Source organism: Amblyraja radiata, unplaced genomic scaffold (assembly GCF_010909765.2).
Source record: "Amblyraja radiata isolate CabotCenter1 unplaced genomic scaffold, sAmbRad1.1.pri scaffold_814_ctg1, whole genome shotgun sequence".
Classification (NCBI taxonomy): domain Eukaryota; kingdom Metazoa; phylum Chordata; class Chondrichthyes; order Rajiformes; family Rajidae; genus Amblyraja; species Amblyraja radiata.
This window is the reverse complement of record NW_022630821.1, coordinates 17300-32603: the sequence shown is the minus strand read 5'-3', so window position 1 is coordinate 32603 and position 15304 is coordinate 17300.

Here is a 15304-nt window from a genome sequence, read left to right as displayed (position 1 = left end):
GTGGGACTCACTCTGGCCATGGAGTAGTTTACACCCCAGCGATATGAACATTGACTTCTCCAATTTCAGGTAGTCCCTGCTTTTTCCCTCTTTCCCGGGATCTCCAGTGTCCTCCCACACTCAGGTTTGTAGGTTAATCGGCTTGGTATAATTATAATTGTCCCAACGTGTATAGGATATTGAAAGCGTGCGTGGATCGCTGGTCGGCGCGGACTCGGTGCTCCGAAGGGTCTGTTTCCGCGCTGTGTCTCTACACTAAACTAAACGCAGTCATGTTGCTCTTCATTAGTTCATGAGTGACGGGAGAAGTATTAGGCCATTCGGCCCATCCAGTCTCCTCCGCCACATGGCTGATCTATCTCTCCCACACAACCCCATTCTCCTGCCATCTCCCCATAACCCCTGACACCGATACTAATCAAAAACCTGTCAATCTCCTCCTTAGTAGTATACATCGACTTGGCCTCCACAGCCCTCTGTGGCAATGAATTCCACGGATTCCCCTCCCTCCGACTAAAGAAATTCCTCCTCATCTCCTTTATAAAGGTACGTCCTTTTATTCTGAGGCTGTGCCCTCTGGTGCTAGACTCTCCCACTGGTAGAAACATCCTCTCCACATCCACTCTATCCAAGCCTTTCAATATTGGGTAAGTTTCAATGAGGTCCCCCTTCAGTCGTGCGATCCGAACTGATCAGATAACACTAAGCATAAATACAACCCACACAAACCCAAGCACAATAAATGCAATGGGGTCGGCACGGTGGAGCAGCGGTAGAGTTGCTAGCAGCCCGACAGCGGCAGGGACCCCGGTTCGATCCTGCCTACGGGCGTGGCTGTCTGTGTGGAGTTTGCACGTTTTCCCTGTGACCCCCGTGGGCTCGCTCCGGGTGCCTCCCCCACTGTGCCTTCTCTAGTAAACCAGCGGCTCCATAGCAGAAGCATCCACGTCACGGGGCTGGGAAACTGGAAGTACCCTGAGCTAATTCTGCCACCACCATCATCTGATGCGACAAGTGACGGCTCCCGCTGAGGGTCGCCGGAGGCTCCAGTACTTTTCAGGACGGACGATGACAGCGAGGTCAACATTTGTAACACGGAAGATGGACACGGAAGAAGAAATGAACCGGCACCTGCAGTGAACAATAGACAATAGGTGCAGGAGTAGGCCATTCGGCCCTTCGAGCCAGCACCGCCATTCAATGTGATCATGGCTGATCATCCACAATCAGTACCCCGTTCCTGCCTTCTCCCCATATCCCCTGCGTGACAGTTCCTGTAGCTGGTGCGTCCAGTATCACTGCTGTAGAGTTGACCCTTCCACATGCGGGACACTTCATAACAGTAGCTAAAATTATCTGCCTGCCTGCCAGGAAACCCTCGTGAGAGTGTGTGTCAGTACGATCGCTTAGCCTTGGGACCGTCTCTCCTTCATAAATTGTCCATGTCAAGCGGAATTGAGTTATCAGTTATTTCGTCCTCAGCCCCATCTACTTGAAATATGGTATTAATTGACTTTTTCTTTTTTTTATCCTTTCTGAAGGACATCAGATCTAGTGCAACGGTAGACACAAAATGCTGGAGAAACTCAGCGGGTGAGGCAGCATCTATGGAGAGAAGGAATTGGCGACGTTTAGGGTCAAGACCCTTCTTCCTGCAATCTAATGCAAGCTTTGTTTTCAGGTTGGGAGATGGGGTGCGGTACACTTACATGACTAGTTAGTCACCTGCATTATTTAATTTTCACTTAGGCCTCATGTTAGGTATTTTCACACAGAGGGTGGTGGGTATATGGAACGAGCTGCCAGAGGAGGCAGTTGAGGCAGGTACCCCAACGTTTAACTATCCCAACGTTTAACAAACAGTTGGACAGGTACATGGATAGGATGGGTTTGGAGGGGTATGGGCCAAACGCAGGCAGGTGGGACTGGTGTAGCTGGGACATGTTGGCCGGTGTGGGCAAGTTGGGCCGAAGGGCCTGTTTCCCCGCTGCGTCACTCTATGACTCTCTGAGCCTGAATATGAAGCATCAGTTCAAGGAACCAGAGAGGAGGGTGGGAGGGAGTCGGTGACACTGGTGGATGCTGGGCAAGCGACGGCAGGAAGAACGGTGGTGAATCTGTGGAATTCTTTGCCACAGACGACTGTGGAGGCTAAGTCAGTGGATATTTTTCAGGCAGAGATAGATGGATTCTTGATCAGTACGGGTGTCAGGGGTTATGGGGAGAAGGCAGGAGAATGGGGTTAGGAGGAAGAGATAGATCAGTCATGATTGAATGGTGGAGAAGATCTGATGGGCCGAATGGCCTTAGTCTACTCCTATCGCTTATGACCTTACATGTATGTAAGATTAAATTACTCAGAGGCAGTCCACAAGAGTCACTACATGTCTGACGCCATCGTTCATCCTTCAAGTTTCAAAGTTCTTAAAGGTGTAGAATCTTAACTTAGCCATGTCGGTCTGTTGCCCTGGTGGTGGCACTGGGTTGGAGTGTGGAAGGGAACTGCAGGTGCTGGTGTATACCAAAAGTAGACACCAAGTGCTGGGGTAACTCGGTGGGTCAGGCAGCATAAAGGTTGGGTGGAATTTTGGGTCGAGACCTTCTTCAGACTGGAATGAGACTGAAGAAGGGTCTCGACCCGAAACGTCACCCATCCTTTACCTCCAGAGATGCTGCCTGACCCGCTGAGTTACTTTGTGTCTATACTGAGTGGGAGTTGCAGGGCTCGGCCTGGCCTGGCGATGTTGATGATATCCTCCAGTGCCGCTCCACCGCGTCCGATCCGAGCGCCCGTCCGACCTCTGTGGGGCCAGTTATTCCACTCAGAGCCATCATGGTGGCGCAGCGGTATAGTTGCTGCCTCACAGCGCCAGAGATGCTGTCTTTACGGAGTTTGTACGTTCTCCCTGTGGCCGCATGGGCTTTCTCCGGGTGCTCCGGTTCCCTCCCACATTCCAAAGGCGTGCAGGTTTGTAGGTTAATTGGCCTCTATATACTGTTCCGAGTGTACAAGACCGAACTAGTGTAGGGGTGATCGCTGGTCGGCTTGGACTCGGTGGGCTGAAGGGCCTGTTTCCACACTATCTCTGAACTAAACTATGGGAGGTACTGTACTATAACGCCATTTATAAGGCACACAGACAGATACATGGATAGGAGAGGTTTGGATAGGTATGGGTCAAACATGGACAGGGGGGACTAGCATAGATGGGGCGTCTTGGTCTGCATGGGCAAGATGGATCGAAGGGCCTGCTTCTATGACTAAATATAAATTTGTGTTGCTGTCGAGAATATATATATATATAAATAAAAGTACTGGCATTCAAACTTGAAGGGAACTGTGTCCATATAACAGAGATGCCAGACAATTAATCTCAAGCTGTGTGACAGGTTATAGCGTTTTATATCAGAGTTTTTGTTCTGCAATATAAGAGTAATAATGGCGCTACAGGTTTATGAGATAAAAAGATCAGTTTGCGAATCCATACCAACAGTCCGTGGGGAACGACACTCTCCTGGTAACAGCCACCAACAGCAAAAAATTGTTCCATTGCAATTTTCTAAGACTTGACTCATCATTCCTCATGTTTATCATTATGGTCTATGAATCACCTCAGAAATTTAGCCCTGTTTTATATTGAATTTTAATGAGGATGAAACTGTAACACGCACTTTAAGCACCTGAGTATAACTCCCTCAGACCCATCAAAAGGGCTTTGTGAACAGCCAGCGAGATATTTATCGGAAGTTTGCTTACTCTTTCATTTCTTCGATCATTTGGCGTGGAAACCACAACCAGCAACATTCATTCCCGTGTCTCTGGCGCTGCAGCCAGACAATAGTGTTACGCAGGACAAACCATCGAAGCAAAATGTCACAAAGAGAGATTTATTTTAAAGTTTAGTTCTGAGATACAGCGCAGAAACAGGCCCTTCGACCCGCCGAGTCCGTTCCGACCAGCGATCCCCCAAACACACTTGGCACGATTTTACATTTACACCAAGCTACCAGCCTGTACGTCTTTGGACTCCCTCCTAACCCCATTCTCCTGCCTTCTCCACATAACCCCTGACTATCTATCTCTGCCTTAAAAATATCCACTGACTTGGCCTCCACAGCCGTCTGTGGCAAAGAATTCCACAGATTCACCACCCTCCGACTGAAGAAATTCCTCCCCATCTCCTTCCTAAAAGAACGTTATATAACCATATAACCATATAACAATTACAGCACGGAAACAGGCCATCTCGGCCCTACAAGTCCGTGCCGAACAACTTTTTTCCCTTAGTCCCACCTGCCTGCACTCATACCATAACCCTCCATTCCCTTCTCATCCATATGCCTATCCAATTTATTTTTAAATGATACCAACGAACCTGCTGCCACCACTTCCACTGGAAGCTCATTCCACACCGCTACCACTCTCTGAGTAAAGAAGTTCCCCCTCATGTTACCCCTAAACTTCTGTCCCTTAATTCTGAAGTCATGTCCTCTTGTTTGAATCTTCCCTATTCTCAAAGGGAAAAGCTTGATCACATCAACTCTGTCTATCCCTCTCATCATTTTAAAGACCTCTATCAAGTCCCCCCTTAACCTTCTGCGCTCCAGAGAATAAAGACCTAACTTATTCAACCTATCTCTGTAACTTAGTTGTTGAAACCCAGGCAACATTCTAGTAAATCTCCTCTGTACTCTCTCTATTTTGTTGACATCCTTCCTATAATTGGGCGACCAAAATTGTACACCATACTCCAGATTTGGTCTCACCAATGCCTTGTACAATTTTAACATTACATCCCAGCTTCTATACTCAATGCTCTGATTTATAAAGGCTAGCATACCAAAAGCTTTCTTTACCACCCTATCTATATGAGATTCCACCTTCAAGGAACTATGCACGGTTATTCCCAGATCCCTCTGTTCAACTGTATTCTTCAATTCCCTACCATTTATCATGTAACTATACATAACATAATATAACAGCCTTTAATCCAGATTTGTTTTTCGCTCTTTGCTTCAATAAGACGCTCCCAAGCAGGTTTTACACGACATGTCCTTGGTGAACTCCTTCTGTGGCAACAAGATTTATTTTAAAATGTCACACTATTAATATTCCTATATTATTCCTTTCTGGCAATTACCCATGGTTTATGTTGAATGTGGATCATTGCTGAGACACAGACAGAGGCATTTATGTGCAGTATCATTCCAGGTACTGAAAATGATGAGCTTGATTTCATATTAATAAGATTATCGTGAAATACAGTATTTGAACAAGCGGGAGATGACAATTAAGCTGTTTAAGGTCTAGTCTAATACCATCAGAAAGCTAAGGTACACAAAAATGCTGGGGAAACTCAGCGGGTGCAGCAGCATCTATGGAGCGAAGGAAATAGGCAACGTTTCGTCCCGAAACGTTGCCTATTTCCTTCGCTCCATAGATGCTGCTGCACCCGCTGAGTTTCCCCAGCATTTTTGTGTACCTTCGATTTTCCAGCATCTGCAGTTCCTTCTTAAACACCATCAGAAAGCTATGTACACTCCAGTTGCAAGGCTTTCCAGGAATTGTTTTCCCAGGATTTGAATGGATTAACATATGATGAGCGTTTGTCGGCACTGGGCCTGTACTCGCTGGAGTTTAGAAGGATGAGAGGACCCCTCGTTGAAACGTACCGAATAGCGAAAGGCCTGGATAGAGTAGATATGGAGAGGATGTTTCCACTGGTGGGAGAGTCTAGGACTAGAGGTCGTAGATTCGGAATTAAAGGACCTTCTTTTGGGAAGGAGATGAGGAGGAATTTCTTCAGTCAGAGGGTGGTGAATCTGTGGAATTCTTTGCCACAGAAGACTGTGGAGGCCAAGTCAATGGATTTTTTTAAGGCAGAGATGGATAGATTCGTGATTAGTACGGGGTTGTGGGGAGAAGGCAGGAGAATGGAGTTAGGAGGGAGAGATAGATCAGTCATTGTTGAATGGGGGAATAGACTCGATGGGCCGAATGGCCTAATTCTACTCCTATCACTTATGACCTTATTATTTAACCTTGGCCATGGACAACTGTGTTTCAGTTCGAGGGGGGGCGAAATGAAGAAAGAGGGGACATGGGCCTTTTGGCCTATAAGCCTATTCTACCCTTCATCAAGATCATGGCTGGTCTTCCATCTCACAATTAGTTCCCGGCACTCTCCTCACACCCTTGACCCCTTAATGTAGAATACATGGAACTGCAGATGCTGGTTTATACCACAGACAGGCACAAAGTGCTGGAGTAACCCAACAGGTCAGGCTGCATCCCTGGAGATAAAGGATGGGTGACGTTTCAGGTCAGGACCCTTCTTTCTGAAGAAGGACCCCAACCCAAAACATCGCCAGTCCTTTTTCTCCGTAGATGCTGCCTGGCCCGCTGGGTGACCCCAGTACCTAGTGTCTATCCTTGATGGCCAAATATACAGTGATCTACCAATATCTATTCTGAATCAGCTCAATGGCTGGGAACGACACAAATTGCTGGAGTAACTCAGCGGGTCAGGCAACATCCCTGGAGAACATGAATGGGTGATGTTTCTGGTTGGGACTCCATGGCCGGGTGCCCACAGCATACAAACATACCCCGCCATCAGTCAGAAGTAATTTCTCCTCATCTCATCTTGACTGGCCTAACCCTTATTCTGAGATTTTTTTCAGGCAGTTAAAAGGGGAAGTACAACGGGATCTGGGGGTCCTTGTACATCAGTCTATGAAAGTAAGCATGCAGGTACAGCAGGCAGTGAAGAAAGCGAATGGCCTGTTGGCCTTTATAACAAGAGGAATCGAATATAGGAGCAAAGAGGTCCTTCTGCAGTTGTACAGAGCCCTAGTGAGACCACACATGGAGTATTGTGTGCAGTTTTGGTCCCCTAATTTGAAGAAGGACATTCTTGCTATTGAGGGAGTGCAGCGTAGGTTTACAAGGTTAATTCCCGGGATGGCGGGACTGTCATATGCTGAGAGAATGGAGCAGCTGGGCTTGTACACTCTGGAGTTTAGAAGGATGAAAGGGTATCTCATTGAAACATATAAAATTGTTACGGGCTTGGACACGCTAGAGGCAGGAAACATGTTCCCGATGTTGGGGGAGTCCAGAACCAGGGGACACAGTTTAAGAATAAGGATTAAGCCATTTAGAACGGAAACGAGGAAACACTTTTTCTCACAGAGAGTGGTGAGTCTGTGGAATTCTCTGCCTCAGAGGGCAGTGGAGGCCGGTTCTCTGGATGCTTTCAAGAGAGAGCTAAATAGGGCTCTTAAAAATAGCGGAGTCAGGGGATATGGGGAGAAGGCAGGAACGGGGTACTGATTGGGGATGATCAGCCATGATCACATTGAATGGCGGTGCTGGCTCGGAGGGCCGAATGGCCTACTCCTGCACCTATTGTGTATTGTAAAACATTCCGCTTGTATCTAGTCTGTCGAGCCCTTTAAGAATTGTATCGATTTCAGCAGCACTTGACTCTTGAGATTACAAGATAAGGCTAATCAATCTGGTTTAATACAAGCTCACCGTCTTCGGAAGCAATCTAATAAATCTTCATTGTATTCCCCCTCTAGCAAGTGGAGCCTTTTTGAGTTGACGAGCAAAACTGTGCAGAGTAGTCCAGGTGTGGACTCACCAAGACCCTGTATAATTGCAACAGTTCATGAATAAGTCTGTTCTCAAATCTCTCATAATAAAGGCCAACGTACCATTTATCTTCCTTAATGCTTGCTTCTCTAGGGCGGCATGGTGGCACAGTGGTAGAGTTGCTGCCTTAAACCCCTGTCCCACGGTACGAGTTCATTCCAAGAGCTCTCCCGAGTTTGCCCTGATTCGAACTCGGAGATTTATGTTAATGGCCACTCGTCGGTACTCGGGGCTCTCGTGGACATTTTTCATCATGTTGAAAAATCTTCACGAGTCTTCCCGTGCTTACCTGCCGTTAGCGAGTCTTCCAGAGTATCTTCTGTTAGCGCTAAGAGACGTCCCCGAGCTCCGACGTACCCGCTACGTTTATTCTCCGTGCTTACCGCGAGTTTGATTTTTTTTAAACTCGGGAGAGCTCTTGGAATGAACTTGCACCGTGGGACAGGGCTATCACAGCGCCAGAGACCTGGGTTCGATCCTTACTACGGGTGCTGCCTGTACGGAGTTTGTAAGGTTCTCCCCGAGACCCGCGTGGGTTTTCTCCGGTCTCCTCCCACGCTCCAAAGACGTACTGGTTTGTAGGTTAATTGGCTTGGTATAATTGTAACTTGTCCCAACTGGGTGTGGGACAGGGCTAATAGATGGGGTAAAGCCTGGTCAGCGTGGGTTCGGTGAGTGGAAGGGCCTGTTTCTGCACTGTATCTCCAAATTTAAACCAAAAACTGAAAAACTAAACTCTAGAGAAAAATTGAACCTAATCTAGTTAATATTCCCTCATACAGCAAATTCATATAGACATAGAAACATAGAAAATAGGTGCAAGAGGAGGCCATTCGGCCCTTCGAGCCAGCACCGCCATTCATTGTGATCATGGCTGATCGTCCCCTATCAATAACCCGTGCCTGCCTTCTCCCCGTATCCCTTGACTCCACTAGCCCCTAGAGCTCTATCTAACTCTCTCTTAAATCCATCCAGTGACTTGGCCTCCACTGCCCTCTGTGGCAGGGAATTCCATACATTCACAACTCTCTGGGTGAAAACGTTTTTTCTCACCTCAGTCTTAAATGGCCTCCCCTTTATTCTAAGACTGCGGCCCCTGGTTCTGGACTCGCCCCACATTGGGAACAATCTTCCTGCATCTAGCTTGTCCAACCCCTTTTATAATTTTGTACGTTTCTATAAGATATTCCCCTCATCCTTCTAAACTTCAGTCAATACAAGCCTAGTCTTTTCAATCTTTCCTCATATGACAGTCCCGCCATCCCAGGGATCAATCTTGTGAACCTACGCTGCACTCAATCACAAGGATGTCCTTCCTTTGTGATAAAGGCGGCAGCGCCTTTACTTCCTGAGGAGGCTCAAGAAAGCCCACCTGTCCCCCCAGATCCTGACCAACTTTTACCGCTGTACCATCGAGAGCATCCTGACCACCTGCTTCACGGTATGGTACAGCAGCTGCACCGTAGCGGATAGGAAGGCACTACAACGGGTGGTGAAAACCGCTCAGTACATCATCGGTGCCCTGCCATGGATGCCCTCCACCGCAAACGGTGTCTGAGACTGTTTGCCCTCCTCCCATCAGGGAGGCGGTACAGGAGCCTCAGGCCTCATACTAGTAGGATGAAGAACAGCTTTCTCAATAACACACTTACATTGCTGAACTCGGAGTCCCTTCGCTAGATATCTTTGGTCTCTCCATCCACATTGTTAACCAGTACTCTTCTTACTCCAATGTATACTTGTTCTGTATTTATTTTTTTAAATTCCTATCTTGCACTATAATAATAATAATAATACATTTTATTTATGGGCGCCTTTCAAGAGTCTCAAGGACACCTTACAAAAATTTAGCAGGTAGAGGAAAAACATGTAAGGGGAATGAAATAAATAGTAGAGACATGACTAGTACACAAAGTAAAGACAGAATTCAATACAAAACACAATATGAGGCAATTCAAGCACAGATGAAAAGGGAGGGGGACGTGGGGCTAAGGATAGGCAGAGGTGAAGAGATGGGTCTTGAGGCGGGACTGGAAGATGGGGAGGGACACGGAATTGCGGATCAGTTGGGGGAGGGAGTTCCAGAGCCTGGGAGCTGCCCTGGAGAAGGCTCTGTCCCCAAAACTGCGGAGGTTGGACTTGTGGATGGAGAGGAGACCGGCTGATGTGGATCTGAGGGACCGTGAGGGTTGGTAGGGCGAGAGGAGGTCAGTGAGATATGGGGGGGGCCAGATGGTGGAGGGCTTTGTAGGTGAGGGCCAGGACTATGACTATGACCAGACGCTAAACTGCATTTTGTTGTACCTATACTTGTATCTGTGCAATGGCAATAAAGTTGAATTGAATTGAAATTAGGAGACCGAAATTAGGAGATTTCACCGGAAATCAAATCCCTCACATTTTGAAGTAACTGCACGGCTGAGGCCATTGTTTGACTCAACAAACAATGGCTCTCGGTGTGAACCGAGCGTGGTTTTTATCTGCACTTAAAATCAAGATGAAGTGATTCAGGAGGAAAATTCCAACCAAATTCGCTGGCAGATCCATCAATGCCAAAGACGTTCCCAGCCCGAGTTGTAGACGGTTCGCGATCCTGAATTTATCTTAGTTAAAGCAAGGATTTGTCAGAGCTATTAAATTACAAGGATACTCGACATGTGTGAGAGACTGTTTCCTGCAATGTTGATCTTTGTGCCGAGAGGCTCCTGCTCTCTACAAGGTCTCACTGACCTACTGAGGATTTGTACTCCATGTCTTAAAGTGCACGCACGTCTTATTTAACTTTGCGTATTTCGATTAAGAAAGAACTGCAGGTGCTGGAAAAAAATCGAAGGTAGACAAAATAACGCTGGAGAAACTCGGCGGGTGAGGCAGCATCTATGGAGCGAAGGAATAGGTGACGTTTTGGGTCGAGAACCTTCTTCAGACTGATGAAGGAATAGGTGACGTTTCGGGTCGAGACCCGGAAGGGTCTCGACCCGAAACGTCGCCTATTCCTTCGAGAAGAAGGGTCTCGACCCGAAACGTCGCCTATTCCTTCAGGAAGAAGGGTCTCGACCCGAATCGTCGCCTATTCCTTCGGGAAGAAGGGTCTCGACCCGAAACGTCGCCTATTTTTTCGGGAAGAAGGGTCTCGACCCGAAACGTCACCTATTCCTTCGAGAAGAAGGGTCCCGACCCGAAACGTCACCTATTCCTTCGCTCCATAGACGCTGCCTCACCCGCTGAGTTTCTCCCGTGGTTTTTGTCTCCCTTTGTTCATTTTCGTTTCTCGTCACGTGTACTGAGGTACAGTGAAAAGAGGCGGCGCGGTGGCGCAGCGGTAGAGTTGCTGCCTGGCAGCGCCAGAGACCCGCGTTCCATCCTGATCTCAGGTGCTGTCATAGTGTCACAGAGTCATAGAATGATACAGCGTGGAAACAGGCCCTTCGGCCCAACTTGTCCCAGCTACACAGGTCCCACCTGCCAGCGTTTGGTCCATATCCCTCCAAACCCGTCCCATCAATGTACCTGTCTAACTGTTTCTTAAACATTGGGATAGTCCCAGCCTCAACTACCTCCTCTGGCAGCTCGTTCCATACACCCACCACCCTTTGTCTATACGGAGTTTGTACGTTCTCCCTGTGACCTGCATGGGTTTTCTCCGGGTGCTCCGATTTCCTCCCACACTCCAAAGACGTACAGGTTTGTAGGTTAATTGTCCCTAGTGTGTGTAGGATAGTGTTAGTGTGCGGGGATCGCTGGTCATAGAAACATAGACAATAGACAATAGGTGCAGGAGGAGGCCATTTGGCCCTTCGAGCCAGCACCGCCATTCAATGTGATCATGGCTGATCGTCCACAATCAGAAACCCGTGCCTGCCTTCTCACCCATAAACAAATACGCACCGCGCGCCAAACATCATCACGCCACATCACCGCGCGTCATACGTCGACACGCCGCATCATATGTCATCACGCCGCGTCATATGTCATCACGCCGCGTCATACGTCACACCACACGTTGACACGCCGCATATATTTCGGTGACCTGATACGTCAGTCAATGATGCTGGCAAAAATCACCAAGTGGGACGGGCCCTTAGGCTACAAAGACCATGTTAGCAAGACAACAGCAAAGATAGGAGCCAGAAACAACATCCGGAGAAAGCTGGCCAACTCTAGATAGGGATCACATCCAGGAATCATCCGGAGTACTGCCCTTGCACTGTGCTATTCAGCAGCCCAATATGCCTGGCCAGTCTGGGGACCTTCTTCACACGCCAAGGTTGTGTCCGGTGCTAAACGCAGCATGCAGAACCACCTCAAGCTGCCTCAAACCCACACTAGTTGATGGCCTGGACCTGCTGGGTGGTGTTGCACCCCCTCCAATCAACGAGATTGATCCCTGGGATGGCGGGACTGTCATATGAGGAAAGATTGAAAAGACTAGGCTTGTATTCACTGGAGTTTAGAAGGATGAGGGGGGTATCTTATACAAACATATAAAATTATAAAAGGACTGGACAAGCTAGATGCAGGAAAAATGTTGTAGGGGATGTTGTCTCCTTTAGCAGGTTGATTCTGTTTGTCGTGTTGTGAATCTAGCAGCATTGTCCCTTGACCAATGACTATCGTTTCATTATAATCCTCTAGGCAGCAGACGATGGGAGATGGCATAGCAGGATAAAATGCTTTAATCTCAGAAGAATGGTCGGTGGCACAGCTGGTAGAGCCACTGCCTCACAGAGCCTGGGACCCGGGTTCGATCCTGACCTCAGTCGCTGTCCGTGTGCAGAGTTTTGTGATTGAGGCAGTGCAGTGTAGGTTCACGAGATTGATCCCTGGGATGGCGGGACTGTCATATGAGGAAAGATTGAAAATACTAGGCTTGTATTCACTGGAGTTTAGAAGGATGAGGGGGGTATCTTATAGAAACATAAAATTATAAAAGGACTGGACAAGCTAGATGCAGGATAAATGTTCCCAATGTTGGGCGAGTCCAGAACCAGGGGCCATAGTCTTAGAATAAAGGGGAGGACATTTAAGACTGAGGTGAGAAAAAACTTTTTCACCCAGAGAGTTGTGAATTTATGGAATTCCCTGCCACAGAGGGCAGTGGAGGCCAAGTCACTGGATGGATTTAAGAGAAAGTTAGATAGAGCTCTAGGGGCTAGTGGAGTCAAGGGATATGGGGAGAAGGCAGGCACGGGTTATTGATAGGGGACGATCAGCCATGATCACAATGAATGACGGTGCTGGCTCGAAGGGCCGAATGGCCTCCTCCTGCACCTATTTTCTATGTTTTTATGTTTTCTATGTCTTCAACCCACGTGCCAGAGCCTGTCGGCACTGGGCCTGCACTCGCTGGAGTTTCGAAGAATTAGGGGAGACATTGAAACGTACAGAATAATGAAAGGCCTGGATAGAGTGGATGTGTAGAGGATGTTTCCACTCGTGGGAGAGTCTAGGACTAGAGGTGACAGCCTCAGAATTAAAGGACATTCTTTTAGGAAGGAGATGAGGAGAAATTCCTTTAGTCAGAGGGTGATGAATCTGTGGAATTCTTTGCCACAGAAGGCTGTGGAAGCCAAGTCAGTGGACATTTTTAAGGTAGAGATAGATAGATTCTTGATTAGTACGTGTGTACGGGTTATGGGGACAGGGCAGGAGAATGGGGTTAGGAGGGGTAGACAGATCAGCCATGATTGATTGGTGGAGTAGACTTGATGGGCCGAATGGCCTAATTCTACTCCTATCCCTTATGACCTTTTGACCTTATCAATTGTCTTTAAGAAGGAACTGCAGATGCTAGAAAATCGAAGGTAGACAAAAGTGCTGGAGAAACTCAGCGGGTGCAGCAGCATCTATGGAGCGAAGGAAATAGGCAACGTTTCGGGTCGAAACCTTTCTTCAAACTTATCAATTGTCTTACCTTCTTCTCACAGGCCTGCGGGGAGCATCATTCTGATGACCTTCGGTGATTTTATTCAAGATTTTTTAGTTTCCTGTCTGAAGACATTGTTGCGGGACCCGCAAGCCTCAATCCCCCCCCCCCCCCCACCTCTCCCCGACCCCCCACGCTCAAAATAACAAGGCAAGCACGGTGACATTGCATCAGTATTCCTGCAAGACCATGTAACGAGCTTACAAAAAGCATCCTTGTTGACATTACGTTGAATTACCAAGAGGCCCGCCCGCTATGATCCACAGTGTAGCATATTTTCCGTACACTTCACTCTTTAAACACACAGTGGTGACATTGCCCTTTCATTTAATCAGCCTGTCATTCATATTCATCTGACGTACACTCCGTTTTACATCATGAAATATTGAAAATCTCTTTGCTGTGGGATGGTGCTGATTGTTACAAAGGGTGACCTAAGCAGGGTGTCTAAAGTATCAAAGTATCCCTTCCATCGAGGGGATCTATCGCAGTCGCTGCCTCAAAAAGGATGGCAGTATCATCAAGGACCCACACCATCCTGGCCACACACTCATCTCCCCGCTACCTTCAGGTAGAAGGTACAGGAGCCTGAAGACTGCAACGTCCAGGTTCAGGAATAGCTACTTCCCCACAGCCATCAGGCTATTAAACCTGGCTCGGACAAAACTCTGAACATTAATAGCCCATTATCTGTTATTTGCACTTTATCAGATTATTTATTCATGTGTGTATTTACGTATATAATGGTATATGGTCACACTGATCTGTTCTGTATTCATGCCGACTATGTTCTGTTGTGCTGAAGCAAAGCAAGAATTTCATTGTCCTATCAGGGCCACATGACAATAAACTCTCTTGAATCTTGAATTGGTCAATTGTAACTGTTTTGTGCGTCTTGTTGATTAAAAGAAAGGGTTGAAATTATTTTTGAAACACGAAACAGCGAGCTGTTCACAAAGGGTTTTTGCCGCACTGGGATTTTGTGAGGGAAGCCATTTAATTCAAAATAAATACATTTCCAACGTTCAAAAGCCAAGAGTTAATGGAGTGTAAAAGCAATTGACAGCAAAGGCTTCCACAAAGAGTTACCATTGATGTATTCAAGGCCAGCTTCTGTGCTAACATTCAATGCCTCTTTATCATTCCAAAATGGAGATCAGGTCATGTGGTCTGTGGCAGTGGAGTTGCCTTTGTGGCTTGCTAAATCTAAATGCCAATGATTTCTGTGCAACTCAGCCCCACTATGTTGGAGTAGGAACAATCATTTATCCACCTGGATGGACACAAGGTGTGGGAAGGGTCAGCGATACGTGGCCTCGTTCAACAAGACACAATCTCGCTAAATATGGTGGGAGGTTGGGAGAGGAAAGCTCAGCTTCCATTTCTGTACTCTGTAACTTCACTGGCAGTATCTATATAATTAAACGTCACATCTTCACCACTTCCTGTCTGCGCTGTATATTGATTTTAGAAGAAACGCTACCATATATCGCTATGATTTTTTGGCCATCTTACTCACAGTCCTCCTCCGCTGAGCAGGCCCCGAGGAATTTTCCCATCGATGAAAAATAAAAAAGTTATGAGTGTTTAAAAAACTTTGAGATCCTCTCGCCTGTCAATCACCACGATGAAGGTAACGCCCGTCCGGGGGGGCAGGACTATAAAACCCCGGATGCCTGGACATGAGTCAGTCACTCTGCAAGATCACGAGGGAGAGA